At 43.8% G+C, this 22,097-nt stretch overlaps 51 non-coding genes across 51 annotated transcripts; all 51 read right to left on the reverse strand.

The window, feature by feature from the left end:
- Positions 1–697: 697 nt before the first annotated feature.
- Positions 698–781, reverse strand: TRNAL-CAA. Its single transcript has one exon. It is a non-coding gene; the product is annotated as a tRNA-Leu (tRNA).
- Positions 782–887: 106 nt separating this feature from the next.
- On the reverse strand, positions 888–971 carry TRNAL-CAA. The gene has a single exon. It is a non-coding gene; the product is annotated as a tRNA-Leu (tRNA).
- Positions 972–1,066: 95 nt separating this feature from the next.
- On the reverse strand, positions 1,067–1,150 carry TRNAL-CAA. The gene has a single exon. It is a non-coding gene; the product is annotated as a tRNA-Leu (tRNA).
- Positions 1,151–1,491: 341 nt separating this feature from the next.
- On the reverse strand, positions 1,492–1,574 carry TRNAL-CAA. Its single transcript has one exon. It is a non-coding gene; the product is annotated as a tRNA-Leu (tRNA).
- Positions 1,575–1,670: 96 nt separating this feature from the next.
- On the reverse strand, positions 1,671–1,754 carry TRNAL-CAA. Its single transcript has one exon. It is a non-coding gene; the product is annotated as a tRNA-Leu (tRNA).
- Positions 1,755–1,860: 106 nt separating this feature from the next.
- Positions 1,861–1,944, reverse strand: TRNAL-CAA. The gene has a single exon. It is a non-coding gene; the product is annotated as a tRNA-Leu (tRNA).
- A 106-nt stretch (positions 1,945–2,050) lies between these two features.
- TRNAL-CAA lies at positions 2,051–2,134 on the reverse strand. Its single transcript has one exon. It is a non-coding gene; the product is annotated as a tRNA-Leu (tRNA).
- A 274-nt stretch (positions 2,135–2,408) lies between these two features.
- On the reverse strand, positions 2,409–2,492 carry TRNAL-CAA. The gene has a single exon. It is a non-coding gene; the product is annotated as a tRNA-Leu (tRNA).
- Positions 2,493–2,598: 106 nt separating this feature from the next.
- Positions 2,599–2,682, reverse strand: TRNAL-CAA. Its single transcript has one exon. It is a non-coding gene; the product is annotated as a tRNA-Leu (tRNA).
- A 106-nt stretch (positions 2,683–2,788) lies between these two features.
- TRNAL-CAA lies at positions 2,789–2,872 on the reverse strand. Its single transcript has one exon. It is a non-coding gene; the product is annotated as a tRNA-Leu (tRNA).
- A 106-nt stretch (positions 2,873–2,978) lies between these two features.
- TRNAL-CAA lies at positions 2,979–3,062 on the reverse strand. The gene has a single exon. It is a non-coding gene; the product is annotated as a tRNA-Leu (tRNA).
- Positions 3,063–3,168: 106 nt separating this feature from the next.
- On the reverse strand, positions 3,169–3,252 carry TRNAL-CAA. The gene has a single exon. It is a non-coding gene; the product is annotated as a tRNA-Leu (tRNA).
- A 108-nt stretch (positions 3,253–3,360) lies between these two features.
- Positions 3,361–3,444, reverse strand: TRNAL-CAA. Its single transcript has one exon. It is a non-coding gene; the product is annotated as a tRNA-Leu (tRNA).
- A 106-nt stretch (positions 3,445–3,550) lies between these two features.
- Positions 3,551–3,636, reverse strand: TRNAE-CUC. Its single transcript has one exon. It is a non-coding gene; the product is annotated as a tRNA-Glu (tRNA).
- A 126-nt stretch (positions 3,637–3,762) lies between these two features.
- On the reverse strand, positions 3,763–3,845 carry TRNAL-CAA. The gene has a single exon. It is a non-coding gene; the product is annotated as a tRNA-Leu (tRNA).
- Positions 3,846–5,008: 1,163 nt separating this feature from the next.
- TRNAL-CAA lies at positions 5,009–5,092 on the reverse strand. Its single transcript has one exon. It is a non-coding gene; the product is annotated as a tRNA-Leu (tRNA).
- An 85-nt stretch (positions 5,093–5,177) lies between these two features.
- TRNAL-CAA lies at positions 5,178–5,272 on the reverse strand. Its single transcript is given in 2 exon segments — positions 5,178–5,223; positions 5,235–5,272. It is a non-coding gene; the product is annotated as a tRNA-Leu (tRNA).
- A 100-nt stretch (positions 5,273–5,372) lies between these two features.
- On the reverse strand, positions 5,373–5,467 carry TRNAL-CAA. The gene is given in 2 exon segments: positions 5,373–5,418; positions 5,430–5,467. It is a non-coding gene; the product is annotated as a tRNA-Leu (tRNA).
- Positions 5,468–5,567: 100 nt separating this feature from the next.
- TRNAL-CAA lies at positions 5,568–5,662 on the reverse strand. The gene is given in 2 exon segments: positions 5,568–5,613; positions 5,625–5,662. It is a non-coding gene; the product is annotated as a tRNA-Leu (tRNA).
- A 100-nt stretch (positions 5,663–5,762) lies between these two features.
- Positions 5,763–5,857, reverse strand: TRNAL-CAA. The gene is given in 2 exon segments: positions 5,763–5,808; positions 5,820–5,857. It is a non-coding gene; the product is annotated as a tRNA-Leu (tRNA).
- A 100-nt stretch (positions 5,858–5,957) lies between these two features.
- Positions 5,958–6,052, reverse strand: TRNAL-CAA. Its single transcript is given in 2 exon segments — positions 5,958–6,003; positions 6,015–6,052. It is a non-coding gene; the product is annotated as a tRNA-Leu (tRNA).
- A 100-nt stretch (positions 6,053–6,152) lies between these two features.
- TRNAL-CAA lies at positions 6,153–6,247 on the reverse strand. The gene is given in 2 exon segments: positions 6,153–6,198; positions 6,210–6,247. It is a non-coding gene; the product is annotated as a tRNA-Leu (tRNA).
- Positions 6,248–6,347: 100 nt separating this feature from the next.
- Positions 6,348–6,442, reverse strand: TRNAL-CAA. The gene is given in 2 exon segments: positions 6,348–6,393; positions 6,405–6,442. It is a non-coding gene; the product is annotated as a tRNA-Leu (tRNA).
- A 100-nt stretch (positions 6,443–6,542) lies between these two features.
- Positions 6,543–6,637, reverse strand: TRNAL-CAA. The gene is given in 2 exon segments: positions 6,543–6,588; positions 6,600–6,637. It is a non-coding gene; the product is annotated as a tRNA-Leu (tRNA).
- Positions 6,638–6,737: 100 nt separating this feature from the next.
- On the reverse strand, positions 6,738–6,832 carry TRNAL-CAA. Its single transcript is given in 2 exon segments — positions 6,738–6,783; positions 6,795–6,832. It is a non-coding gene; the product is annotated as a tRNA-Leu (tRNA).
- Positions 6,833–6,932: 100 nt separating this feature from the next.
- Positions 6,933–7,027, reverse strand: TRNAL-CAA. Its single transcript is given in 2 exon segments — positions 6,933–6,978; positions 6,990–7,027. It is a non-coding gene; the product is annotated as a tRNA-Leu (tRNA).
- Positions 7,028–7,127: 100 nt separating this feature from the next.
- Positions 7,128–7,222, reverse strand: TRNAL-CAA. The gene is given in 2 exon segments: positions 7,128–7,173; positions 7,185–7,222. It is a non-coding gene; the product is annotated as a tRNA-Leu (tRNA).
- Positions 7,223–7,322: 100 nt separating this feature from the next.
- On the reverse strand, positions 7,323–7,417 carry TRNAL-CAA. The gene is given in 2 exon segments: positions 7,323–7,368; positions 7,380–7,417. It is a non-coding gene; the product is annotated as a tRNA-Leu (tRNA).
- Positions 7,418–7,513: 96 nt separating this feature from the next.
- Positions 7,514–7,597, reverse strand: TRNAL-CAA. The gene has a single exon. It is a non-coding gene; the product is annotated as a tRNA-Leu (tRNA).
- Positions 7,598–7,703: 106 nt separating this feature from the next.
- On the reverse strand, positions 7,704–7,789 carry TRNAE-CUC. Its single transcript has one exon. It is a non-coding gene; the product is annotated as a tRNA-Glu (tRNA).
- Positions 7,790–7,895: 106 nt separating this feature from the next.
- TRNAL-CAA lies at positions 7,896–7,979 on the reverse strand. The gene has a single exon. It is a non-coding gene; the product is annotated as a tRNA-Leu (tRNA).
- A 106-nt stretch (positions 7,980–8,085) lies between these two features.
- TRNAL-CAA lies at positions 8,086–8,169 on the reverse strand. The gene has a single exon. It is a non-coding gene; the product is annotated as a tRNA-Leu (tRNA).
- Positions 8,170–8,275: 106 nt separating this feature from the next.
- TRNAL-CAA lies at positions 8,276–8,359 on the reverse strand. The gene has a single exon. It is a non-coding gene; the product is annotated as a tRNA-Leu (tRNA).
- A 100-nt stretch (positions 8,360–8,459) lies between these two features.
- Positions 8,460–8,543, reverse strand: TRNAL-CAA. Its single transcript has one exon. It is a non-coding gene; the product is annotated as a tRNA-Leu (tRNA).
- A 350-nt stretch (positions 8,544–8,893) lies between these two features.
- TRNAL-CAA lies at positions 8,894–8,977 on the reverse strand. Its single transcript has one exon. It is a non-coding gene; the product is annotated as a tRNA-Leu (tRNA).
- A 290-nt stretch (positions 8,978–9,267) lies between these two features.
- On the reverse strand, positions 9,268–9,351 carry TRNAL-CAA. The gene has a single exon. It is a non-coding gene; the product is annotated as a tRNA-Leu (tRNA).
- A 294-nt stretch (positions 9,352–9,645) lies between these two features.
- TRNAL-CAA lies at positions 9,646–9,729 on the reverse strand. Its single transcript has one exon. It is a non-coding gene; the product is annotated as a tRNA-Leu (tRNA).
- Positions 9,730–9,835: 106 nt separating this feature from the next.
- Positions 9,836–9,918, reverse strand: TRNAL-CAA. Its single transcript has one exon. It is a non-coding gene; the product is annotated as a tRNA-Leu (tRNA).
- A 95-nt stretch (positions 9,919–10,013) lies between these two features.
- Positions 10,014–10,097, reverse strand: TRNAL-CAA. The gene has a single exon. It is a non-coding gene; the product is annotated as a tRNA-Leu (tRNA).
- Positions 10,098–10,363: 266 nt separating this feature from the next.
- TRNAL-CAA lies at positions 10,364–10,447 on the reverse strand. Its single transcript has one exon. It is a non-coding gene; the product is annotated as a tRNA-Leu (tRNA).
- Positions 10,448–10,544: 97 nt separating this feature from the next.
- On the reverse strand, positions 10,545–10,628 carry TRNAL-CAA. The gene has a single exon. It is a non-coding gene; the product is annotated as a tRNA-Leu (tRNA).
- A 95-nt stretch (positions 10,629–10,723) lies between these two features.
- Positions 10,724–10,807, reverse strand: TRNAL-CAA. Its single transcript has one exon. It is a non-coding gene; the product is annotated as a tRNA-Leu (tRNA).
- A 141-nt stretch (positions 10,808–10,948) lies between these two features.
- TRNAL-CAA lies at positions 10,949–11,040 on the reverse strand. Its single transcript has one exon. It is a non-coding gene; the product is annotated as a tRNA-Leu (tRNA).
- Positions 11,041–11,140: 100 nt separating this feature from the next.
- TRNAL-CAA lies at positions 11,141–11,224 on the reverse strand. The gene has a single exon. It is a non-coding gene; the product is annotated as a tRNA-Leu (tRNA).
- Positions 11,225–11,397: 173 nt separating this feature from the next.
- On the reverse strand, positions 11,398–11,481 carry TRNAS-CGA. The gene has a single exon. It is a non-coding gene; the product is annotated as a tRNA-Ser (tRNA).
- A 95-nt stretch (positions 11,482–11,576) lies between these two features.
- Positions 11,577–11,660, reverse strand: TRNAL-CAA. Its single transcript has one exon. It is a non-coding gene; the product is annotated as a tRNA-Leu (tRNA).
- Positions 11,661–11,766: 106 nt separating this feature from the next.
- Positions 11,767–11,850, reverse strand: TRNAL-CAA. Its single transcript has one exon. It is a non-coding gene; the product is annotated as a tRNA-Leu (tRNA).
- A 296-nt stretch (positions 11,851–12,146) lies between these two features.
- On the reverse strand, positions 12,147–12,230 carry TRNAL-CAA. The gene has a single exon. It is a non-coding gene; the product is annotated as a tRNA-Leu (tRNA).
- A 6,917-nt stretch (positions 12,231–19,147) lies between these two features.
- Positions 19,148–19,231, reverse strand: TRNAL-CAA. The gene has a single exon. It is a non-coding gene; the product is annotated as a tRNA-Leu (tRNA).
- A 106-nt stretch (positions 19,232–19,337) lies between these two features.
- Positions 19,338–19,420, reverse strand: TRNAL-CAA. The gene has a single exon. It is a non-coding gene; the product is annotated as a tRNA-Leu (tRNA).
- A 210-nt stretch (positions 19,421–19,630) lies between these two features.
- On the reverse strand, positions 19,631–19,714 carry TRNAL-CAA. Its single transcript has one exon. It is a non-coding gene; the product is annotated as a tRNA-Leu (tRNA).
- Between the last annotated feature and the right edge of the window lie 2,383 nt (positions 19,715–22,097).

Raw genomic sequence — 22,097 nt, forward strand, 5'->3', positions numbered from 1 at the left:
GTGGGCTATTGTTACTTAGCACTCACTCGAGTCTCGAATGTCTCTTTAATTCTCTCTCTCATGCTAGTGATTTCGTGTGAGGAACGCTGTCAATGTAAGTATGACTTTAATGACATAATATTATGATCGTAAAGAAAAATACTTCAATGCAAATTTATCATTGTCAGAAGTGGGATTTGAACACATGCACTCTTACGAAGACCAAAACTTGAGACTAGATCACTCAACCATCCTAACATTTAGCTTGTAGTTTTAATTGTAATTGTCTTATGAAGACCACAACTTGCAGAATAAGTGGAATTTGAACCCACGCCCTCTTATGAGGACCAAAACATGAGTCTTGCGAATAAGTGGGATAGCATTTTATCATGTCAAAAGTGGAATTTGAACCCACGACCTCTTATGAAGACCAAATATTGAATTTTGCACCTTAGACCACTCAACCATCCTTACATTATAGCAACAATTAGAACGAGCTAGAATGAGAGCCTAGACACTAATTTAGCATGTCAATAGTGGGATTTGAACCCATGCCAACTTACGAAGACCCGAACTTGAGTCTGGCGCCTTAGACCACTCGGCCATCCTGACATGTGATTTGCAATATTTTTCAGTACAATAACGATGACATTGTGATGACATGCCTTTAGCAACAAGAACGAGCTAGAATGAGAGTCTAGATGCTAATAATCTAGCATGTCAGAAGTGGGATTTGAACCCACGCCCTCGTACGAAGACCAGAACTTGAGTCTGGCGCCTTAGACCACTCGGCCATCCTGAAATTTAGCTTGCAGTATTTTTCAGTACAATAACGATGACATTGTGATGACATGCCTTTAGCAACAAGAACGAGCTAGAATGAGAGCCTAGATGCTAATAATCTAGCATGTCAGAAGTGGGATTTGAACCCACGCCCTCGTACGAAGACCAGAACTTGAGTCTGGCGCCTTAGACCACTCGGCCATCCTGACATTTAGCTTACAGTATTTTTCAGTACAATAACGATGACATGCCTTTAGCAACAAGAACGAGCTAGAATGAGAGTCTAGATGCTAATAATCTAGCATGTCAGAAGTGGGATTTAAACCCACGCCCTCTAACGAAGACCAGAACTTGAGTCTGGCGCCTTAGACCACTCGGCCATCCTGACATTTAGCTTGCAGTATTTTTCAGTACAATAACGATGACATGCCTTTAGCAACAAGAACGAGCTAGAATGAGAGTCTAGATGCTAATAATCTAGCATGTCAGAAGTGGGATTTAAACCCACGCCCTCTAACGAAGACTAGAACTTGAGTCTGGCGCCTTAGACCACTCGGCCATCCTGCAGTATTTTTCAGTACAATAACGATGACATTGTGATGACATGCCTTTAGCAACAAGAACGAGCTAGGAATGAGAGCCTAGACGCTAATNGGGATTTAAACCCACGCCCTCTAACGAAGACCAGAACTTGAGTCTGGCGCCTTAGACCACTCGGCCAATCTAGCATGTCAGAAGTGGGATTTAAACCCACGCCCTCTAACGAAGACCAGAACTTGAGTCTGGCGCCTTAGACCACTCGGCCATCCTGCAGTATTTTTCAGTACAATAACGATGACATTGTGATGACATGCCTTTAGCAACAAGAACGAGCTAGGAATGAGAGCCTAGACGCTAATAATCTAGCATGTCAGAAGTGGGATTTGAACCCACGCCCTCGTACGAAGACCAGAACTTGAGTCTGGCGCCTTAGACCACTCGGCCATCCTGACATTTAGCTTGCAATATTTTTCAGTACAATAACGATGACATTGTGATGACATGCCTTTAGCAACAAGAACGAGCTAGAATGAGAGTCTAGATGCTAATAATTTAGCATGTCAGAAGTGGGATTTGAACCCACACCCTCGTACGAAGACCAGAACTTGAGTCTGGCGCCTTAGACCACTCGGCCATCCTGACATTTAGCTTGCAGTATTTTTCAGTACAATAATGATGACATTGTGATGACATGCCTTTAGCAACAAGAACGAGCTAGAATGAGAGCCTAGATGCTAATAATCTAGCATGTCAGAAGTGGGATTTGAACCCACGCCCTCGTACGAAGACCAGAACTTGAGTCTGGCGCCTTAGACCACTCGGCCATCCTGACATTTAGCTTGCAGTATTTTTCAGTACAATAACGATGACATGCCTTTAGCAACAAGAACGAGCTAGAATTGTGATGAAGATGCTAATAATCTAGCATGTCAGAAGTGGGATTTAAACCCACGCCCTCTAACGAAGACCAGAACTTGAGTCTGGCGCCTTAGACCACTCGGTCATCCTGCAGTATTTTTCAGTACAATAACGATGACATTGTGATGACATGCCTTTAGCAACAAGAACGAGCTAGGAATGAGAGCCTAGACGCTAATAATCTAGCATGTCAGAAGTGGGATTTGAACCCACGCCCTCGTACGAAGACCAGAACTTGAGTCTGGCGCCTTAGACCACTCGGCCATCCTGACATTTAGCTTGCAGTATTTTTCAGTACAATAACGATGACATTGTGATGACATGCCTTTAGCAACAAGAACGAGCTAGAATGAGAGCCTAGATGCTAATAATCTAGCATGTCAGAAGTGGGATTTGAACCCACGCCCTCGTACGAAGACCAGAACTTGAGTCTGGCGCCTTAGACCACTCGGCCATCCTGACATTTAGCTTGCAGTATTTTTCAGTACAATAACGATGACATTGTGATGACATGCCTTTAGCAACAAGAACGAGCTAGAATGAGAGCCTAGATGCTAATAATCTAGCATGTCAGAAGTGGGATTTGAACCCACGCCCTCGTACGAAGACCAGAACTTGAGTCTGGCGCCTTAGACCACTCGGCCATCCTGACATTTAGCTTGCAGTATTTTTCAGTACAATAACGATGACATTGTGATGACATGCCTTTAGCAACAAGAACGAGCTAGAATGAGAGCCTAGATGCTAATAATCTAGCATGTCAGAAGTGGGATTTGAACCCACGCCCTCGTACGAAGACCAGAACTTGAGTCTGGCGCCTTAGACCACTCGGCCATCCTGACATTTAGCTTGCAGTATTTTTCAGTACAATAACGATGACATTGTGATGACATGCCTTTAGCAACAAGAACGAGCTAGAATGAGAGCCTAGATGCTAATAATCTAGCATGTCAGAAGTGGGATTTGAACCCACGCCCTCGTACGAAGACCAGAACTTGAGTCTGGCGCCTTAGACCACTCGGCCATCCTGACATTTAGCTTGCAGTATTTTTCAGTACAATAACGATGACATTGTGATGACATGCCTTTAGCAACAAGAACGAGCTAGAATGAGAGCCTAGATGCTAATAATCTATAGCATGTCAGAAGTGGGATTTGAACCCACGCCCTCGTACGAAGACCAGAACTTGAGTCTGGCGCCTTAGACCACTCGGCCATCCTGACATTTAGCTTGCAGTATTTTTCAGTACAATAACGATGACATTGTGATGACATGCCTTTAGCAACAAGAACGAGCTAGAATGAGAGCCTAGACGCTAATAATCTAGCATGTCAGAAGTGGGATTTGAACCCACGCCCTCGTACGAAGACCAGAACTTGAGAGTCTGGCGCCTTAGACCACTCGGCCATCCTGACATTAAGCTTGTAGTATTTTTCACTCGGCCATCCTTGTAGTATTTTTCAGTACAATAACGATGACGTTGTGATGACAAGCCTTTAGCAACAAGAACGAATGAGAGTCTAGATGCTAATAATCTAGCATGTCAGAAGTGGGATTTGAACCCACGCCCTCGTACGAAGACCAGAACTTGAGTCTGGCGCCTTAGACCACTCGGCCATCCTGCAGTATTTTTCAGTACAATAACGATGACATTGTGATGACATGCCTTTAGCAACAAGAACGAGCTAGAATGAGAGCCTAGATGCTAATAATCTAGCATGTCAGAAGTGGGATTTAAACCCACGCCCTCTAACGAAGACCAGAACTTGAGTCTAGCGCCTTAGACCACTCGGCCATCCTGCAGTATTTTTCAGTACAATAACGATGACATTTTGATGACATGCCTTTAGCAACAAGAACGAGCTAGAATGAGAGCCTAGATGCTAATAATCTAGCATGTCAGAAGTGGGATTTGAACCCACGCCCTCTTACGAAGACCAGAACTTGAGTCTAGCGCCTTAGACCACTCGGTCATCCTGCAGTATTTTTCAGTACAATAACGATGACATTGTGATGACATGCCTTTAGCAACAAGAACGAGCTAGAATGAGAGCCTAGATGCTAATAATCTAGCATGTCAGAAGTGGGATTTAAACCCACGCCCTCTAACGAAGACCAGAACTTGAGTCTAGCGCCTTAGACCACTCGGTCATCCTGCAGTATTTTTCAGTACAATAACGATGACATTGTGATGACATGCCTTTAGCAACAAGAACGAGCTAGAATGAGAGCCTAGATGCTAATAATCTAGCATGTCAGAAGTGGGATTTAAACCCACGCCCTCTAACGAAGACCAGAACTTGAGTCTAGCGCCTTAGACCACTCGGCCATCCTGCAGTATTTTTCAGTACAATAACGATGACATTTTGATGACATGCCTTTAGCAACAAGAACGAGCTAGAATGAGAGCCTAGACGCTAATAATTTGAACCCACGCCCTCGTACGAAGACCAGAACTTGAGCAGAACTTGAGTCTGGCGCCTTAGACCACTCGGCCATCCTGACATTAAGCTTGCAGTACTTTTCAGTACAATAACGAAGACATTTTGATGACATGCCTTTAGCAACAAGAACGAGCTAGAATGAGAGCCTAGACGCTAATAATCTAGCATGTCAGAAGTGGGATTTGAACCCACGCCCTCGTACGAAGACCAGAACTTGAGTCTGGCGCCTTCGGCCATCCTGACATTTAGCTTGCAGTATTTTTCAGTACAATAACGATGACGTTGTGATGACAAGCCTTTAGCAACAAGAACGAATGAGAGTCTAGATGCTAATAATCTAGCATGTCAGAAGTGGGATTTGAACCCACGCCCTCGTACGAAGACCAGAACTTGAGTCTGGCGCCTTAGACCACTCGGCCATCCTGACAGTACAATAACGATGACGTTGTGATGACATGCCTTTAGCAACAAGAACGAGCTAGAATGAGAGTCTAGATGCTAATAACCTAGCATGTCAGAAGTGGGATTTGAACCCACGCCCTCGTACGAAGACCAGAACTTGAGCAGAACTTGAGTCTGGCGCCTTAGACCACTCGGCCATCCTGACATTAAGCTTGCAGTATTTTTCAGTACAATAACGATGACGTTGTGATGACATGCCTTCAGCAACAAGAACGAATGAGAGTCTAGATGCTAATAATCTAGCATGTCAGAAGTGGGATTTGAACCCACGCCCTCGTACGAAGACCAGAACTTGAGCAGAACTTGAGTCTGGCGCCTTAGACCACTCGACCATCCTGACATTTAGCTTGCAGTATTTTTCAGTACAATAACGATGACGTTGTGATGACATGCCTTCAGCAACAAGAACGAATGAGAGTCTAGATGCTAATAACCTAGCATGTCAGAAGTGGGATTTGAACCCACGCCCTCGTACGAAGACCAGAACTTGAGCAGAACTTGAGTCTGGCGCCTTAGACCACTCGACCATCCTGACATTTAGCTTGCAGTATTTTTCAGTACAATAACGATGACGTTGTGATGACATGCCTTCAGCAACAAGAACGAATGAGAGTCTAGATGCTAATAACCTAGCATGTCAGAAGTGGGATTTGAACCCACGCCCTCGTACGAAGACCAGAACTTGAGCAGAACTTGAGTCTGGCGCCTTAGACCACTCGACCATCCTGACATTTAGCTTGCAGTATTTTTCAGTACAATAACGATGACGTTGTGATGACATGCCTTCAGCAACAAGAACGAATGAGAGTCTAGATGCTAATAACCTAGCATGTCAGAAGTGGGATTTGAACCCACGCCCTCGTACGAAGACCAGAACTTGAGCAGAACTTGAGTCTGGCGCCTTAGACCACTCGACCATCCTGACATTTAGCTTGCAGTATTTTTCAGTACAATAACGATGACGTTGTGATGACATGCCTTCAGCAACAAGAACGAATGAGAGTCTAGATGCTAATAACCTAGCATGTCAGAAGTGGGATTTGAACCCACGCCCTCGTACGAAGACCAGAACTTGAGCAGAACTTGAGTCTGGCGCCTTAGACCACTCGACCATCCTGACATTTAGCTTGCAGTATTTTTCAGTACAATAACGATGACGTTGTGATGACATGCCTTCAGCAACAAGAACGAATGAGAGTCTAGATGCTAATAACCTAGCATGTCAGAAGTGGGATTTGAACCCACGCCCTCGTACGAAGACCAGAACTTGAGCAGAACTTGAGTCTGGCGCCTTAGACCACTCGACCATCCTGACATTTAGCTTGCAGTATTTTTCAGTACAATAACGATGACGTTGTGATGACATGCCTTCAGCAACAAGAACGAATGAGAGTCTAGATGCTAATAACCTAGCATGTCAGAAGTGGGATTTGAACCCACGCCCTCGTACGAAGACCAGAACTTGAGCAGAACTTGAGTCTGGCGCCTTAGACCACTCGACCATCCTGACATTTAGCTTGCAGTATTTTTCAGTACAATAACGATGACATTGTGATGACATGCCTTCAGCAACAAGAACGAATGAGAGTCTAGATGCTAATAACCTAGCATGTCAGAAGTGGGATTTGAACCCACGCCCTCGTACGAAGACCAGAACTTGAGCAGAACTTGAGTCTGGCGCCTTAGACCACTCGACCATCCTGACATTTAGCTTGCAGTATTTTTCAGTACAATAACGATGACGTTGTGATGACATGCCTTCAGCAACAAGAACGAATGAGAGTCTAGATGCTAATAACCTAGCATGTCAGAAGTGGGATTTGAACCCACGCCCTCGTACGAAGACCAGAACTTGAGCAGAACTTGAGTCTGGCGCCTTAGACCACTCGACCATCCTGACATTTAGCTTGCAGTATTTTTCAGTACAATAACGATGACGTTGTGATGACATGCCTTCAGCAACAAGAACGAATGAGAGTCTAGATGCTAATAACCTAGCATGTCAGAAGTGGGATTTGAACCCACGCCCTCGTACGAAGACCAGAACTTGAGCAGAACTTGAGTCTGGCGCCTTAGACCACTCGGCCATCCTGACATTTAGCTTGCAGTATTTTTCAGTACAATAACGATGACGTTGTGATGACATGCCTTCAGCAACAAGAACGAATGAGAGTCTAGATGCTAATAACCTAGCATGTCAGAAGTGGGATTTGAACCCACGCCCTCGTACGAAGACCAGAACTTGAGCAGAACTTGAGTCTGGCGCCTTAGACCACTCGACCATCCTGACATTTAGCTTGCAGTATTTTTCAGTACAATAACGATGACATGCCTTTAGCAACAAGAACGAGCTAGGAATGAGAGCCTAGACGCTAATAATCTAGCATGTCAGAAGTGGGATTTGAACCCACGCCCTCGTACGAAGACCAGAACTTGAGTCTGGCGCCTTAGACCACTCGGCCATCCTGACATTAAGGATGCAGTACTTTTCAGTACAATAACGATGACATTTTGATGACATGCCGTTAGCAACAAGAACGAGCTAGAATGAGAGCCTAGACGCTAATAATCTAGCATGTCAGAAGTGGGATTTGAACCCACGCCCTCGTACGAAGACCAGAACTTGAGAGTCTGGCGCCTTAGACCACTCGGCCATCCTGACATTAAGCTTGCAGTATTTTTCAGTACAATAACGATGACATTTTGATGACATGCCTTTAGCAACAAGAACGAGCTAGAATGAGAGCCTAGACGCTAATAATCTAGCATGTCAGAAGTGGGATTTGAACCCACGCCCTCGTACGAAGACCAGAACTTGAGTCTGGCGCCTTAGACCACTCGGCCATCCTGACATTTAGCTTGCAGTATTTTTCAGTACAATAACGATGACATTTTGATGACATGCCTTTAGCAACAAGAACGAGCTAGAATGAGAGTCTAGATGCTAATAATCTAGCATGTCAGAAGTGGGATTTGAACCCACGCCCTCGTACGAAGACTAGAACTTGAGTCTTGCGCCTTAGACCACTCGGCCATCCTGACATTAAGCTTGCAGTATTTTTCAGTACAATAACGATGACATTTTGATGACATGCCTTTAGCAACAAGAACGAGCTAGAATGAGAGCCTAGACGCTAATAATGTAGCATGTCAGATGTGGGATTTGAACCCACGCCCTCTTACGAAGACCAAAACTTGAGTCTGGCGCCTTAGACCACTCGACCATCCTGACATTTAGCTTGCAGTATTTTTCAGTACAATAACGATGACGTTGTGATGACATGCCTTTAGCAACAAGAACGAATGAGAGTCTAGATGCTAATAACCTAGCATGTCAGAAGTGGGATTTGAACCCACGCCCTCGTACGAAGACCAGAACTTGAGTCTGGCGCCTTAGACCACTCGGCCATCCTGACATTTAGCTTGCAGTATTTTTCAGTACAATAACGATGACATTTTGATGACATGCCTTTAGCAACAAGAACGAGCTAGAATGAGAGCCTAGACGCTAATAATGTAGCATGTCAGATGTGGGATTTGAACCCACACCCTCTTACGAAGACCAAAACTTGAGTCTGCTAGCATGTCAGAAGTGGGATTTGAACCCACGCCCTCTAACGAAGACCAGAACTTGAGTCTGGCGCCTTCGGCCATCCTGACATTTAGCTTGCAGTATTTTTCAGTACAATAACGATGACATTGTGATGACATGCCTTTAGCAACAAGAACGAGCTAGAATGAGAGCCTAGACGCTAATAATCTAGCATGTCAGAAGTGGGATTTGAACCCACGCCCTCGTACGAAGACCAGAACTTGAGTCTGGCGCCTTAGACCACTCGGCCATCCTGACATTAAGCTTGCAGTATTTTTCAGTACAATAACGATGACATTTTGATGACATGCCTTTAGCAACAAGAACGAGCTAGAATGAGAGCCTAGACGCTAATAATGTAGCATGTCAGATGTGGGATTTGAACCCACGCCCTCTTACGAAGACCAAAACTTGAGTCTAGCGCCTTAGACCACTCGACCATCCTGACATTTAGCTTGCAGTATTTTTCAGTACAATAACGATGACGTTGTGATGACATGCCTTCAGCAACAAGAACGAATGAGAGTCTAGATGCTAATAATCTAGCATGTCAGAAGTGGGATTTGAACCCACGCCCTCGTACGAAGACCAGAACTTGAGTCTGGCGCCTTAGACCACTCGGCCATCCTGACATTTAGCTTGTAGTATTTTTCAGTACAATAACGATGACATGCCTTTAGCAACAAGAACGAGCTAGAATGAGAGTCTAGAGGCTAATAATCTAGCATGTCAGAAGTGGGATTTGAACCCACGCCCTCTAACGAAGACCAGAACTTGAGTCTGGCGCCTTCGGCCATCCTGACATTTAGCTTGCAGTATTTTTCCGTACAATAACGATGACATTGTGATAACGATGACATTGTGATGACATGCCTTTAGCAACAAGAAGGCGCTAGAATGAGAGCCTAGATGCTAATAATCTAGCATGTCAGAAGTGGGATTTGAACCCACGCCCTCGTACGAAGACCAGAACTTGAGTCTGGCGCCTTAGACCACTCGGCCATCCTGACATTTAGCTTGCAGTATTTTTCAGTACAATAACGATGACATTTTGATGACATGCCTTTAGCAACAAGAACGAGCTAGAATGAGAGTCTAGATGCTAAGAACTTGAGTTGTCAGAAGTGGGATTTAAACCCACGCCCTCTAACGAAGACCAGAACTTGAGTCTGGCGCCTTAGACCACTCGGCCATCCTGCAGTATTTTTCGGTACAATAACGATGACATTGTGATGACATGCCTTTAGCAACAAGAACGAGCTAGAATGAGAGCCTAGATGCTAATAATCTAGCATGTCAGAAGTGGGATTTGAACCCACGCCCTCGTACGAAGACCAGAACTTGAGTCTGGCGCCTTAGACCACTCGGCCATCCTGACATTTAGCTTGCAGTATTTTTCAGTACAATAACGATGACATTTTGATGACATGCCTTTAGCAACAAGAACGAGCTAGAATGAGAGCCTAGACGCTAATAATGTAGCATGTCAGATGTGGGATTTGAACCCACGAGTCTGGCGCCTTAGACCACTCGACCATCCTGACATTTAGCTTGCAGTATTTTTCAGTACAATAACGATGACGTTGTGATGACATGCCTTTAGCAACAAGAACGAATGAGAGTCTAGATGCTAATAATCTAGCATGTCAGAAGTGGGATTTGAACCCACGCCCTCGTACGAAGACCAGAACTTGAGTCTGGCGCCTTAGACCACTCGGCCATCCTGACATTTAGCTTGCAGTATTTTTCAGTACAATAACGTGATGACATGCCTTTAGCAACAAGAACGAGCTAGAATGAGAGCCTAGACGCTAATAATGTAGCATGTCAGATGTGGGATTTGAACCCACGCCCTCTTACGAAGACCAAAACTTGAGTCTGGCGCCTTAGACCACTCGGCCATCCTGACATTTAGCTTGCAGTATTTTTCAGTACAATAACGATGACATGCCTTTAGCAACAAGAACGAGCTAGAATGAGAGCCTAGATGCTAATAATCTAGCATGTCAGAAGTGGGATTTGAACCCACGCCCTCGTACGAAGACCAGAACTTGAGTCTGGCGCCTTAGACCACTCGGCCATCCTGACATTTAACTTGTAGTATTTAGTATTTTTCAGTACAATAACGATGACATTTTGATTTCAGTACAATAACGATGACGTTGTGATGACATGCCTTTAGCAACAAGAACGAGCTAGAATGAGAGCCTAGATGCTAATAATCTAGCATGTCAGAAGTGGGATTTGAACCCACGCCCTCGTAGGAAGACCAGAACTTGAGTCTGGCGCTCTGGCGCCTTAGACCACTCGGCCATCCTGACATTTAGCTTGCAGTATTTTTCAGTACAATAACGATGACGTTGTGATGACAAGCCTTTAGCAACAAGAACGAATTAGAGTCTAGATGCTAATAATCTAGCATGTCAGAAGTGGGATTTGAACCCACGCCCTCGTACGAAGACCAGAACTTGAGTCTGGCGCCTTAGACCACTCGGCCATCCTGACATTTAGCTTGTAGTATTTTTCAGTACAATAACGATGACATCGCCTTAGACCACTCGGCCATCCTGACATTTAGCTTGTAGTATTTTTCAGTACAATAACGATGACATTTTGATGACATGCCTTTAGCAACAAGAACGAGCTAGAATGAGAGTCTAGATGCTAATAATTTAATATGTTAGAAGTGGGATTTGAACCCACGCCCTCTTACAAAGACCAGAACTCGAGTCTGGCGCCTTAGACCACTCGGCCATCCTGACATTAAGCTTGCAGTATTTTTCAGTACAATAACGATGACATGCCTTTAGCAACAAGAACGAGCTAAAATGAGAGTCTAGATGCTAATAATCTAGCATGTCAGAAGTGGGATTTGAACCCACGCCCTCTTACGAAGACCAGAACTTGAGTCTGGCGCCTTAGACCACTCGGCCATCCTGACATTTAGCTTGCAGTATTTTTCAGTACAATAACGATGACATTTTGATGACATGCCTTTAGCAACAAGAACGAGCTAGAATGAGAGCCTAGACGCTAATAATCTAGCATGTCGGAAGTGGGATTTGAACCCACGCCCTCTTACGAAGACCAGAACTTGAGTCTGGCGCCTTCGACCACTCGGCCATCCTGACATTTAGCTTGCAATATTTTTCAGTACAATAACGATGACATTGTGATGACATGCCTTTAGCAACAAGAACGAGCTAGAATGAGAGTTTAGATGCTAATAATTTAGTATGTTAGAAGTGGGATTTGAACCCACGCCCTCTTACAAAGACCAGAACTCGAGTTTGGCGCCTTAGACCACTCGGCCATCCGGACATTTAGCTTGCAATATTTTTCTGTATAATAACGATGACATTGTAATGACATGCCTTTAGCAACAAGAACGAGCTAGAATGAGAGTCTAAACGCTAATAATCTAGCATGTCAGAAGTGGGATTTGAACCCACGCCCTCTTACGAAGACCAGAACTTGAGTCTGGCGCCTTAGACCACTCGGCCATCCTGACATTTAGCTTGCAGTATTTTTCAGTACGAACTTGAGTCTGGCGCCTTAGACCACTCGGCCATCCTGACATTTAGCTTGCAGTATTTTTCAGTACAAACTTGAGTCTGGCGCCTTAGACCACTCGGCCATCCTGACATTTAGCTTGCAGTATTTTTCAGTACAATAACGATGACATTGCCTTAGACCACTCGGCCATCCTGACATTTAGCTTGCAGTATTTTTCAGTACAATAACGATGACATTTTGATGACATGCCTTTAGCAACAAGAACGTAGCTTGCAGTATTTTTCAGTACAATAACGATGACATTTTGATGACATGCCTTTAGCAACAAGAACGTGCTAGAATGAGAGCCTAGACGCTAATAATCTAGCATGTCAGAAGTGGGATTTGAACCCCTTGAGTCTGGCGGCCTTAGATCACTCGGCCATCCTGACATTTAGCTTGCAATATTTTTCAGTACAATAACGATGACATTGTGATGACATGCCTTTAGCAACAAGAACGAGCTAGAATGAGAGTCTAGATGCTAATAATTTAGTATGTCAGAAGTGGGATTTGAACCCACGCCCTCTTACGAGGACGAGAACTTGAGTCTGGTGTCACAATCGTACTTTTAATGGCAGCAGACTTGCGATTGTGCGACACTCCCTTTCTAACGACAAGTGAGCTAAGCCAATTCGTTCTTGCGTCGCCTACGGCCAAGCGACGTATGCTCGAGCCTCTGGCCTTGACTTTGAGAGAATGTTTTAGAAAGCGAGGGCAGAGAGAGATTTTCGAAAGAGAGATTTTTGAAAGAGACGTTATATAAGCAAGCAAGAGAGAAATAACAACGGCTTACAGTATATAACCTATGGTAGGGAGAAGTTGACAACTAGTCGTATCCCCCTATAGTACATTCTGAGACATTTCATGTGTGACAGACCTAGACATAATATTTCTGAAACGTCATACTTCCTAGAAATATAAAAGCAAAACACTTGAATATGAAAAGACATAAAGGGTTGGGCTTGTCATGGGCATGCGGCCATGGGCATCACGCCTTGGACGAGCATGACCGTAACATTCTCCCCCACCTAATTGGTTGACATCCCTGTCAACTGACTTCTTTCGAATCTGGCGATGTGGGTGGAGGCGGAGTCCAGATCTTCGGCACGTTCCCAGCTAGTTTCCTCCGTAGGGAGATTCTTCTATTTGACAAGGAATTCATGAATCATCCGTACGGGTCTTCCTATCTTCCTAACCCTGTCGGCTAGGATCTCCTCTATTTCTTTGTTGTCTCTTTGTTTCAGATCGATGCTCGGCCTTGTGATTACATTTCGCTGGTCAACGTCCGGGTGAGGGTGGTAAGGATTCAAGTTGCTCACATGAATTATTGGGTGGATTTTCATCAATGTGGGTAGTGCAACTTTGTAGGAGGTAGCCCCGATCTTTTTGATGACTTCAACCGGGCCTTCATATTTTCGAACTAGTCACTGGTTCTTTCGGCTACGAAATCTTATCTGTTCTGGTCTCAACTTGATGAGGACTTGATCTCCTGCTCAAAATTGAAGGCGGCGACGCTTCTTGTCCGCCCACTTCTTCATATGCTTGGAGGCTTTCTCTAAATATGCCCGGGCTATATCTGTTGTCTGCTTCCATTCGTTTGTGAAGTTTTGAGCTTGAGGGTTTTTCCCTACATAAGGATGATCAATAATATGTGGTAAGGCCGGTTGTCGTCCACTTACAATTTTAAAGGGGCTCTTCCTCGTAGACGAGCTCGTTTGACAATTGAAACAGAATTGGGCCACATCTAGCAGTTGTATCCAGTTCTTCTGCCGAGCGTCGACGAAGTGACATAAGTATTCTTCGAGCAAGCAGTTGAATCGTTTCGTCTGTCCATCGGTTTGGGGATGGTAGCTCGAAGAGATGTTTAAAGTCGTTCTCAAGAAGGCGAATAGTTCGATCCGAAATGTGCCAATGAACCTACCATCTCTATCACTGATGATGCTCAACGGAATGCCCTATAACTTGACAACGTGTTTGAAAAATAATTGGGCTGTTAGTTTAGCCGAGCATAATTTTGGAGTGGGAACAAATGTTGCATATTTCGAGAATCGATCTACGATAACCAAGATGACGTTATATTCTCCGACTTTTGGGAGGTGTGTTATGAAGTCCAGATACACACTTTCCCAAGGTCTTGTTGGCACAGGTAGAGGTTCTAAGAGTCCCGAGACTTTGGCTTTCTCGACTTTGTCCTTTTGGCAGATGAGGCACGTCTTTGTGTACTGCATGATATCGTCCCGCATATTCGGCCAGAAGTACCCCTTTTTTATTAAGGCATACGTTGTTTGCCACCCAAGGTGTCCTGCCCATAAGGTATCATGACATTCCTGAATGAGTTTCTTCCTCAGTTCTCCCGTTCTTGGGACGTATAACCTGTTTCCTTTAGTCATTAGAAGGTCTCCCTCGACCCAAAACTGTCGTGTCTTCCCAGCTTTAGCTAGTTTGACGACGGCTTTGGCCGATGGGTCTTTGTGTAAATGTTCTTTGATGATGTCGTGCATCGATCCATCGATCTTACTTGAATGAATATGGGCTAACATGCAAAGGGCCGCATGTTCGCCCTTCCGACTCAGTGCATCGGCTGCTTGATTACTCTTCCCTGCCTTGTGTTCGAATTTGAAGTCGAATTCCGCCAACGACTCTTACCACCAGGCTTGTTTTGCCATCAATTTTGGTTGATCGAAGAAGTGGTAGATGGCGCTGTTATCCGTCTTCACTATGAACTGTGATCCCAAGAGATACTGTCTCTAGACTCGTAGGCAATGAACTAAAGCTAGCATTTCCTTTTCGGAGACAGTGTATCTCCGTTCGGCATCATTGAGCTTTCGACTTTCATAAGCGATGGGGCGCCCTTCTTGAATAAGGACATCGCCTAGGGCAAAGTCAGAAGCATTTGTTTCTATTTCAAATGACTTTGTAACATCTACTAACTCGAAGGCAGGACCCCTCGTCATGGTTGTCTTCAGATCTTCAAAGGCCATTTGACATTTATTTGACCACGACCAAGGGTGGTCTTTCTTCAGGAGCTCCGTTAAGGGGGTGGCTCGTCGTGAAAACCCTTCGACGAACCGCCTATAGTAGTTTGCTAATCCTAAGAAGGATCGCACATCGGATACGGAAGTAGGGACTTTCCACTCTTGGATAGCTTTTATCTTATCGCTATCCATCCCAATCTGTCCACAACTGATGACATGTTCGAGGAAGTTGATGCATGTCTGTGCGAAGGCACATTTTTCTTTCTTGACGTACAACTGATTCTGCCGCAGCTTGTCAAATACAAGCTTCAAGTGTACCTTGTGTTCCTCTAAGGTTGTGCTGTATACAACTATGTCATCGAGGGATACTATGACAAACTGATCCAAGTATTCGTAGAAAACCAGGTTCATTAACATGTAAAACGTAGCTGGGGCGTTTGTCAAGCCAAAGGGCATCACCAGGAACTCGAAGGCCCCATATCTTGTCATGAACGTCGTCTTGGACTCGTCCCCCTCGGCGATACGTACTTGGTAGTACCCTGATCGTATGTCCAACTTCGTGAAGTATTTGGCCCCATGAAGTTGGTCGAACAAGTCAGATATTATCAGCAGTGGGTACTTGTTGTGTACCGTCACCTTGTTTAAGGCTCTATAATCTATGCACAGGCGCAACGTCCCATCCTTCTTTTTCTGAAATAGTACGGGGGCTCCGTAAGGTGCTTTTGCCGGGCAAATGAATCCTGCCGTCAACAACTCATCTAGTTGTTTCCTCAATTCGGCTAGCTCAAGGGGAGCCATCCAGTATGCATTCTTCGCTGGGGGTTTAACCTCGGGAAGGAGTTCAATTTCGTGATCAATGCCTCGACGGGGTGGTAATGTTTGTGGTAGGCTCTCTGACATTATATCAGCGTAACTGTTTAATACCTCCTTGATTTCGTCTGGGATAGTTTCCTCAGTAGTCACTTCTTCCATCAGTGGTATAGTCATAAATGTAGGTTCCTCTCGTGCGAGCCCTCTTTTCAATTGTATGGCCGAAATCATTCTAAGATTACCTGGCTGTTTGATGCTTGCAGGTATTACTGTGGAATTGCGTTCAATGATCACCAAGCATTTCGCTAGTGGCATTGGGATAACTTTGTGTTATAAGAGGAACTCTATCCCAAGTACCACGTCAAAGTTGTCCATGCAAACTACGACAAGGTCCAGCTCTCCTGTCCAAGTCCCTAATTTGAAGGGGACTATTTTGGAAACTCCCACAATAGGCAAGGTCTTGGAGTTGACAGCTTTAATTTTTCCAGGGTCCTTTCCTATGGTGAGTCCCAATCTTCGGGCTTCTTGATCGGCGATGAAGTTGTGAGTCGCTCCTGAGTCTATCAAAGTGCTCTTGCTCGGTCGAGAGTTTATTGTCGCATCTACTAATATGAGCCCTTTCTCTATTATCTCCTTCGGTTCGACCTTTTATTGAAGGGTTGACAGGAATTTGAGCGCGCCCATTCAGGGGTTGTCTTGATCTTCCTTTTTGTCTAGCATAGTCTCGACTCTTGTGTCATTGCTCTCTTGGATGGACACTTGGAGTGCAGTAAGAGAGGCCCGATGAGGATAGTAGGACACTTTGTGGGGGCCTTTACACAGTATGCATTGTATAGGTGTTGTCGGGTGGTTCCTTTGAGGGTAAGGTCCTCGAGATGTCCCCGCTTGGTTGTTCTGAGGTGGTCTATCTGTCCACCCGCTTGGTCTGTCGTTACCTCCGTTTGGCCTGTTGGGGCTTCCATTTCGGTGACCTGGCGGCTTATATGTTTTGCCCCCAGTGTTTGGGGCCTGTGTTGTTTTTCTTTGGTAACTCGCCTTGTTCCCATAGTCTAGGAGTCTCTCGGCGTTGGCAATTGCGGTAGCTAGGTCTTGGACCTTTTTCTCGTGTATTTTTGTTTTGGCCCACGGTTGTAACCCATTTATAAAGAAGAACATCTTGTCCTTCTCTGATGTGCCCCTAATATCTAGCATCAAGGTCGAAAATTGTCTGACATAGTCCATTATGCTTCCAGTTTGCTTTAGGGCTATTAGTTTTTCCATTGCTAGATGGTCTACTTTCAGAGAGGAATTGGTCCCTCAACTCTCTCTTGAAGTCTTCCCACAAGTCTATGGTGTACTATCCATTCTCGATGTCTTGTACCTTCAAACGCCACCAAAGTTTGGCGTCGTCTATGAGATACATCGAGGCTACTGTCACCTTCATGTCGTCGGTACAAGCCGGTATGGCTTTGAAGTACTGTTCGACATCAAAGATGAAGTTCTCCAACTCTTTGGCATCCCGGTTCCCTTTGAAAGGTCTAGGTTCGGGAAACTTCAGTTTGTTGGATCCTATATTAGTTTGCCCAGCCGAGACGTTCTGCACGGCTTTCATGGTCACCTCGATTCGGGTGCTCATGGCAGACATCTTTTCTTGCATTTCATCGATCGTTGTTCTAAATTCATCAGCTAATCCATTGAACAAACTCATCATTGTATTTTGTAGCGCGTCGAACTCTTCGCGACGTCCCTTCTTGTGTGCGACAGAGCTGTCGGAGCTACCAGACGGTCTTGAGCTGCTCGTAGGAGCAACCTTTTCTTCGAGTGAGGTCACTCGAAATATCAGTTCTGCAATTAGCAACCCATCCAAGCGGTTACCCATTGCGTCGATCTCTATGACTTTTCCACTCAATTCTTTCACCCGTGCTTCCAGGAAGCGGATGGTGTCAAGGACTTCTTTGAGGAACAACATTTCCTCCTCTATTAAGGTAAGCCAATCGACTTGTGCTTTGGGTGTCGACTTTGTCGTCGACATGTTCTCGGTCTTTGCTATTTCACGGAGCTTACAAAGCTCTGATACCACTTGTCACAATCGCACTTTTAATGGCAGCGGACTTGCGATTGTGCGGCACTCACTTTTCAACGACAAGTGAGCTAAGCCAATTCGTTCTTGTGTTTCAGTATAAAAATTCGGCGTTGAAAAATAGGTGCTTGTGCCCGCATACGGAAGTCTAGCATCCCGGAATACAGCACTACATTTTCATCTCTTATCTCAATGACACCACAGGGATATTAAATGAATGGAATTGGGATATGGATGGAATAAGGATTATCCCGGACCTACACCGAGTTGCCTACGGCCAAGCGATGTATGCTCGAGCCTCTGGCCTCGGTTTTAGAAAGCGAGAGCAGAGAGACGTTATATAAGCAAGGAATATGGAGAAGTTGAGAACTAGTCGTATCCAGTACATACATTCTGAGGCATTTCATGTGTGACATAAAGACATAAGCAACACTAGAGAGTTGGGCATGAGAACTTGAGTCATTTCATGTGTGACATAAAGACATAAGCAACACTAGAGAGTTGGGCATGAGAACTTGAGTCTGGTGCCTTAGACCACTCGGCCATCCTGACAATTACCTTGCTGGGCATGAGAACTTGAGTCATTTCATGTGTGACATAAAGACATAAGCAACACTAGAGAGTTGGGCATGAGAACTTGAGTCTGGTGCCTTAGACCACTCGGCCATCCTGACAATTACCTTGCTGGGCATGAGAACTTGAGTCATTTCATGTGTGACATAAAGACATAAGCAACACTAGAGAGTTGGGCATGAGAACTTGAGTCTGGTGCCTTAGACCACTCGGCCATCCTGACAATTACCTTGCTGGGCATGAGAACTTGAGTCATTTCATGTGTGACATAAAGACATAAGCAACACTAGAGAGTTGGGCATGAGAACTTGAGTCTGGTGCCTTAGACCACTCGGCCATCCTGACAATTACCTTGCAAAATTTTTCAGTACAATAACGATGACATTGTGATGACATGCCTTTCGCAACAAGAACAAGCGCTAGAATGAGAGCCTAGACGCTAATAATCTAGCATGTCAGAAGTGGGATTTGAACCCACGCCCTCTTACGAAGACCAGAACTTGAGTCTGGCGCCTTAGACCACTCGGCCATCCTGACATTTAGCTTGCAGTATTTTTCAGTACAATAACGATGACATTGTGATGACATGCCTTTAGCAACAAGAACGAGCTAGAATGAGAGTTTAGATGCTAATAATCTAGCATGTCAAAAGTGGGATTTGAACCCACGCCCTCGTACGAAGACCAGAACTTGAGTCTGGCGCCTTAGACCACTCGGCCATCTGACATTTAGCTTGCAGTATTTTTCAGTACAATAACGATGACATTTTGATGACATGACGAGCTAGAATGAGAGCCTAGACGCTAATAATCTAGCATGTCAGAAGTGGGATTTGAACTCCTTGAGTCTGGCGCCTTAGACCACTCGGCCATCCTGACATTTAGCTAGGCAACAAGAACGTGCTACAATGAGAGCTTAGACGCTAATAATCTAGCATGTCAGAAGTGGGATTTGAACCCACACCCTCTTACGAAGACCAGAACTTGAGTCTGGCGCCTTAGACCACTCAGCCATCCTGACATTTAGCTTGTAGTGTTTTTCAGTATAATAACGATGACATGCCTTTAGCAACAAGAACGAGCCAAAATGAGAGCCTAGACACTAATAATCTAGACCTGAACTTGAGTCTAATGCCTTAGACCACTCGACCATCCTAACATTTAGCTTGTAGTATTTTTCAGTACAATAATGATGACATTGTGATGACATGCCTTTAGCAACAAGAACGAGCTAGAATGAGAGCCTAAACGCTAATAATCTAGCATGTCAGAAGTGGGATTTGAACCCACGCCCTCTTACGAAGACTAAAACTTGAGTCTGGCGCCTTAGACCTCTCGACCATTCTGACATTTAGCTTGCAATATTTTTCAATACAATAACGATGACATTGTGATGACATGCATTTAGCAATAAGAACGAGCTAGAATGAGAGCCTAGACGCTAAAATAATTTAGCATGTCAGAACCCACGCCCTCTTACTAAGACTAGAACTTGAGTCTGGCGCCTTAGACCACTCGGCCATGAACTTGAGTCTGGCGCCTTAGACCACTCGGCCATCCTGGCATTTAACTTGCCATGAACTTGAGTCTGGCGCCTTAGACCACTCGGCCATCCTGGCATTTAACTTGCACTAATTTTCAGTACAATAACGATGACATTGTGATGACATGCTTTTTAGCAACTAGAACGAGCCTACATTGCTAATTTAGCATATCAAAAGTGGGACTTAAACCCACGCCATCTTACGAGGACCAAAACTTAAGTCTAGCATCTTAGACCAATCAGCCATCCTAACATATAGCTTACATTATTTTTCAATATAATAACAATTTTATGGTGAAGACAAGCTTTTTACCATGTAAGATTTCAAGTTTTTCTGATAAGTGCCAACAAGTTGGATTTTTTCAGGCTAGAAGTTCTTCGAGTATCCTTGCAAACTTTCACAAAAAAAAACTAACTTAACGAATTGATTCCAATCAAGAGCGGGTTAGAAGATGAATAATTCTTATTTCGAATTTGGAATCTATGATGGTCACTCTTAGATTCCATCATAGATTCCAAAACGACTCACTCCAGAATTTGCTTGATCATGACTAATCCAATGAATCGATTTTAACATCAAACCTAAAGAAAGGTTTGAAAAAACATAATACCCAAAGGGTTTCAAACACAAGATTTTTGTATTCCACCGTGATTTCAAAGTTAATATTACATACCTCTAAATAGATCAACAAAAAAAAAATAATAATAATAATTCAAACATAACGTAGTTCAACTATCAACTACAAACTACCTATCAAAGCTATTAAACGAAGAAAATTAGATATAACATAAATAATATTAAATGTAGTTCAACTAAAAAATACAAAAAGTCTTCAAATCACTTCCTAATGTCAAGTGATATTTGTTGCCACTCCATTCATTTCTTGATTTGATACTTCAATTTTTTTTGCATTGCTTCTTGTAATTACTCCTCTAGATACATGCAATTGAAAGTACTGTCCAAAATATCATACCGTTTGGAGTTCATTAAAAACATTAAGTCTCATAAAAGGTTCATAAGGGACATTTTTGTCATTTTTGCCTAATATTGGTGTATGTTCTAAATACATTCAAATGCTTTAAATTTACATATATTCATCCATAACTTTATAAATAGGTCTCGTAAATTTTTTTTAAGTTATTTAGGGCTCATTTGAACTCTAAAAAGTCATAAAGATATCGTAAGGATATTTTAGTCATTTTGCACCTGTCCATCCAATAATCCATAAAATTTCATGCCGGATGTCATTTAGTTGGTCAATTTCAAGAGATTTCTGTAATTATTTCTTTAGGAAATACCAAAATGGCTACTTATTCAATTGTGATCGGGACCTCGATTTTCACACCCGAATGCTCACATCCCTCAAAATTTTCACGTACAGGACTTGAAGGTGTCAACATTAAGGAACAAAAAGGATTTAGGCACGAATCAGTTTAGAAATATGCTAAATTACCAAACACGTTATTAAGAATCATTTTTGGGTGACATGACCAGTTCAACGAGATGCACTTTCCTTTTTGGTGGCTTAATCATTAGAACTTCGAGATTAAATGTGTTTTTCTTGTTGCAATTTTATGTTGGGAGACCTCTTGAGAATTTTCGTAGCAAACATGTGAGTGAGGAAAATATATGCTGGAATAACTCATGTTGGTCTGTGGAGATAGTTTTCACTCTTAAAAGCGAGGAGTAAGTAACCTGACAATATCGTCACGGGAATATTAGGGCTATTAAGTGCCAAATCCAGATTTCGAATCTTGGTCATGGGTCGTTACAAGTAGAAACTTGAAACCCAACCAAATTATCAACATCAAAAGAACCCTAAAATCCCAAAACATTCCTCCCGCTTTTATTAGACTTAAA

Source organism: Cucurbita moschata, unplaced genomic scaffold (genome assembly GCF_002738365.1).
Source record: "Cucurbita moschata cultivar Rifu unplaced genomic scaffold, Cmos_1.0 Cmo_Scf00040, whole genome shotgun sequence".
NCBI lineage: Eukaryota > Viridiplantae > Streptophyta > Magnoliopsida > Cucurbitales > Cucurbitaceae > Cucurbita > Cucurbita moschata.